We start from the raw sequence: 4737 nt of genomic DNA on the forward strand, positions 1-4737 counted from the left end.
GCAGTGCTGGCAGGTGCATCATGATTGCTCTCACAGTCTTCCACAGTCTTCATCACTGTGGTGTCTTCTCCTTGCAGTAGCAGCTGATGGCCTTCTTGCCCTGATGGCACGGGTGCTAGCAGGTGCATCATTGTTGCTGTTGAAGTCTTCATCACTGCTGCTTTCATCACCTGGTGTAGATTTGTAGTCTTCATCGCTATAGTCACTGTCACTGAGACAGCTGCCATCACTCTTGACCAGGTCACTTCCCATAGAATGTTGATATGTCCATTTAGTTCTGCCAAAAAATAAAGGGCAGAAATTGCATTTATATCCCAGCATAGTATTTTTATTCTGCTTTACACATAATTCTCTACACTCTTCTTTGCACTCTTACTCTGCAAATACTCTTGTGCATAGTCCATATTTCTATTTCTGCACAGTTATATATATATTTTTTAAATAACATAACACTTCGTCATTCCTTTTTTGTGTGACTAGCAGTGTTGTTTCCTATTTATAGCCACTAATGGTGGTGAATTTTCTCACCTGCACCTTTCACTGCATACATGTCTCATGCTTCTCCTGTGTCCTCTGACCTTTTCACCCATAAAGCCTGGACAGTGTCAGTGTCTGCATCTGACCTGTGGGTCCAACAGAAAGCTGATGATTGAAATGCACTCAATGAACCAAACATCACATTTACAATCATATAAGGATACTTATATACTGCAAAGCATTTAAGTTTATGTACAGTAATAAACTTATATACTTCAAAACATTTGATGTATATGCACAGGAATGGAATTTCTACAATATTGCACCTAAACACAATATTATTCATGTGCAGCCATTAAAGCCTGATGTTCCGAAAATGCAACAAACCGAAAATCGGCAAATACTTCAGTAATTATCATCACATGTAGTCTATTCTGGTATATCAGCAGTCGAAGCAACCAATAAACTGGTGTGTATTTTTATCTTAGCAAACTTACCTCAAATTTAGACAATTTGCAGAGTTTAGCAGCCAATATCCATGTGGTCTGCCGAGTGACCGCTAGTTTCTTTAACCGCATGTAGTTCACACTCGGACCTCTAGGTGGCGGTAGAGTGCGTCCAATACAATTCTTGGTATGTGTGAAATATGCATCAACAGGCATCAGCGGGATACATACACCAGCTCGGCTGCATTAAGACCGGAAGTGGTTTGAGGCGAATTCGTGACAATAGTCTACAAGGGGATAAAGTGTTTGGATGCTGAATTATTATGAGTTATGATCTGTGTTTTAGTGCCCTCTTGTAATTAAGTCCATAACATGAACATGATGTCACTCAAACACCATCATTTGCACAAAATCTACTTAAAATTGGTATTTTTTACCAGCAGGTTTTCCCTTTTAATATCCCCTACAATAGTTTAGATTTTGTGAAAATGCTTACTATTAATACTAATTATACACTGCCTGACAGTATCATATATACTGTATCTCTTCATTGAAGCTATATTTGAAATATTCACACAAGACTGCATGTTGTCTCTGCACCATTCAATCCCACAGAAATCTTGTATGTACACTGTATGTGGATAATTTAAGGCACATTTCCCTAGAATTCAGCAAGTTAGAAATGTCAGTAAACTGGAGAACATGCTAAAATCACAATCATCCACAACCCAAAGCAACATCTACAATCTGCATATTTAGTGTGATCAACCATCCAAAACTCAAAGACATTCAATTTACAATTACATAAAACAGAAAAGCAACAAAACCTCACATTTGGGAAAGTGGAAACACAGGAGGTTTGCTTGATTAATGACTCAAGTGATCAACTGATGATGGATGAATTGTTTTATTACTTTTTTGATATCTCCTCTAGTATTTGAGTTCAAACATTTTGCACTCAGAGTTTGCACTGAGTGACCCACTGCTGGGTCAGTGAGTTTGGAGAGGTTTTAACACTTCAGCTGTTAGTATTGAAATATCTCAAAATGTTCCTTGATGACTTTCCCCACATCCATTTTGTGCACAGACCAGTGCTGCGATGATAATATTTACCCCTTTCCCATGAGTACTGTGTTGTTACAAATGTAAATTATTTATGATTTAATAATTAAAGGGACAGGACATGTCTTTTGGGATAAAAGTTCAAATCACAGCACCATGACCACATGATATTCACCACGGCCTTCTCAGCAATAAGTGAAAACTTAATGAATTTATGGGAATGTAACAGTAATTTTTAAGGGTTTCATGTGTTCATTCACAGCCGTCCACATTTCTCCCACGCTCATACCCCTTCAGGGGTAGCTCCAGAGGAAGGCGTTGTTGTCCAACAAACTGGCCAGTTTATGATTGAAGGGCTGGTAAAATTCCCTGAGGAGGTCTCTGGTGGCTGGAAGCATAGGACGACTTCCCTGTCCGTCACCCACTGGCTGTTTGCCACACGCTTTTTCATCACTTCTTCCTCCAACTGCACTGACAGAGGACCTGCAGGGAGGATGGGGGTGGGAGTTCTTGTCAATACAAAAGTGAAGACTTGAGGTTGAAACTACCAGATAAATGCAGGACACAGCCATGAAGATACAGGTTGTTTTTTTCATTTCAAACATTTTAACTTCAACATAGCATGTTACTGTAGCTTTTTGAATACGTACTTAGACCCAGAAAATCAAAAGCTTTCTGTAATGTTGCCCTCAGGTCGGCTGAGTAGTCCTCCAGTCGAAGAACTAGAATCTGGTCCTGATGGAAAACTGTGAGCCAGTCCAGTAAGAAGATGACGTACAAGCCCACATGAAGTCTCACCTGTGGAGGAAAATCAGATCAAAACAGTCAACCCATTGTACTAAGAAGGACTCTCTGTGATGTATTGTATCTTATATGTCTGTGCCACGAAGGTCCATCAATGTCAAATCACTGTCAACAGCACATCACTGAGCCACACTGTTTCACTGGGCGACATGTTCCTACATTCGGATGAATGTGGTCACTGTAGTTCACTTTGAGTCACACTGTCCTGCTGCTGTAATCACTCACAAATAGTTGCCAACAAACACATTATTTATTTATGTTTGTTTGTTTGCAGCTTTTTTACACGTTTTAATCTTTTTTAAAATAGTTTTTTCCTTTTTCTTATCCTTTTTCATTCAAAGAAAATGGCTTTGAGCTGAGTGCCACAGACAGGGAAGCTGGAACAATTCAAAGCAAATACTAAAACACATTGTTGGCTTTACTCAAAAAGAAAAAAAATAAAATAAAATAATATATATATATATATATATATATATATATATATATAGAGAGAGAGAGAGAGAGAGAGAGAGAGAGAGAGAGAGAGAGAGAGAGAGAGAGAGAGAGAATATTGCAGGCCTTAACCTTATGCACAAACTTATCAGTACAGCATGCCTTTAAGTTAAGAGTCAAATTCATTTAATCCAGATGCACTGACACTATGAGGCCTCTGGACAGCATCACAGTACAACACCACCTGCTGAAATTAAACGAACGATGTGCTGTAATTTCCAAGCAGAGTGGCATGAGCTTTAACAGACTGTGAAAGCCCTCATCCTTAATAGAGGAGTAAACAGAAACAATGTAATAGTGGTTCTCTGAGTTTCTCTTTGTTAGATTTGAGATTCTGTTTCTTTTCTCAATGGTTTCAGGTCCAGCTGAATCTCCCAGGATGAAAATGCCATCACCCACATGTGATTAGAGGTGACAACAGACAGAGCTGAGGTGTTTGTTGTTGTGTATCATTAAATATAGTTGTAGAAGTCATCACTCTTATGTAAACTGATATTCAGCCAGTTAAAAATCATCATTTCATCTGACCTCAAGGAGGCTTCTGCCCTAGACACAGCAACGAAGTGACTACTCAGACAGACAGGACTGAAATAACGTACACAATTCATGGGCCTTCTGATGGAAGTCCTCTGCTGACATTTTGCCCCTCCCACTGAACAGGTACTCAGAATAAAGCCTGGGAACAGAAAGAGACAGAGAGGTAAGCCAGTTGGGAAAAATGGAACATTTTGCTGGATGTACAATAGGACCTACGATTTTAAAGAAATGTGTTCTGCAACAATGAGTAATGGATGGATTCCTCCACAGTACCGCTCGACTGGATCTCTAAGGATGATAATGAGTTTGACACCGGCTGGAGTGTGTGGATGAAGTCTTGGGTCAGAAAACTGGGCTCTGTCTTCTCCCTGTGTCTGTGAACATAGCTCCAGGCTATGTTGTCCCACATAGTGGATGGACTGGCATCAACTGTCAAGATATTGATCATCTCAGTGCCTCCTTGTGTAACAGTGTGTAGGGTTCAGGGAGATCAAGTGGCAGAAGTGTAATATAATATTCATAGATATGTTTTCATTGGTGTCTAATCACCTAAGAATAGGAATGGTTATCTGCAGCCATTCTTCTACAATAGCCCAGAAGGGAGAGACACAGTCTCGAGAGAGGACCTTTGATGTTTACCATTGGGTGGGAGGGAGGTGAGAGTATTTAGTTGGTAACAATCTCAATCCTCACCACTAGATGCTACTAAACCCTACACACTGGACATTTAAAATGCAGTGAATAGTGCACACACTCAGGCATAATAATGCAGAGTTTAAGTTGAGCATGAAGTTGAACTTTAGTAAAATATGCAAGATATGTTTTAAACACTTTCTTCATCCAGGAACATTATGCAAATTTGTGAAAGAGCAGTTGCAAAAGTTGCAACTTTTCAAATTTTACCATCTGAACCCCACAT

General features: G+C 39.6%; 1 pseudogene; it reads right to left on the bottom strand.

The window, feature by feature from the left end:
• Positions 1-2278: 2278 nt before the first annotated feature.
• LOC139341007 (carbohydrate sulfotransferase 15-like) lies at positions 2279-4281 on the bottom strand (annotated as a pseudogene).
• Positions 4282-4737: the final 456 nt, after the last annotated feature.

Source organism: Chaetodon trifascialis, chromosome 13, assembly GCF_039877785.1.
Source record: "Chaetodon trifascialis isolate fChaTrf1 chromosome 13, fChaTrf1.hap1, whole genome shotgun sequence".
Lineage (NCBI taxonomy): Eukaryota > Metazoa > Chordata > Actinopteri > Chaetodontiformes > Chaetodontidae > Chaetodon > Chaetodon trifascialis.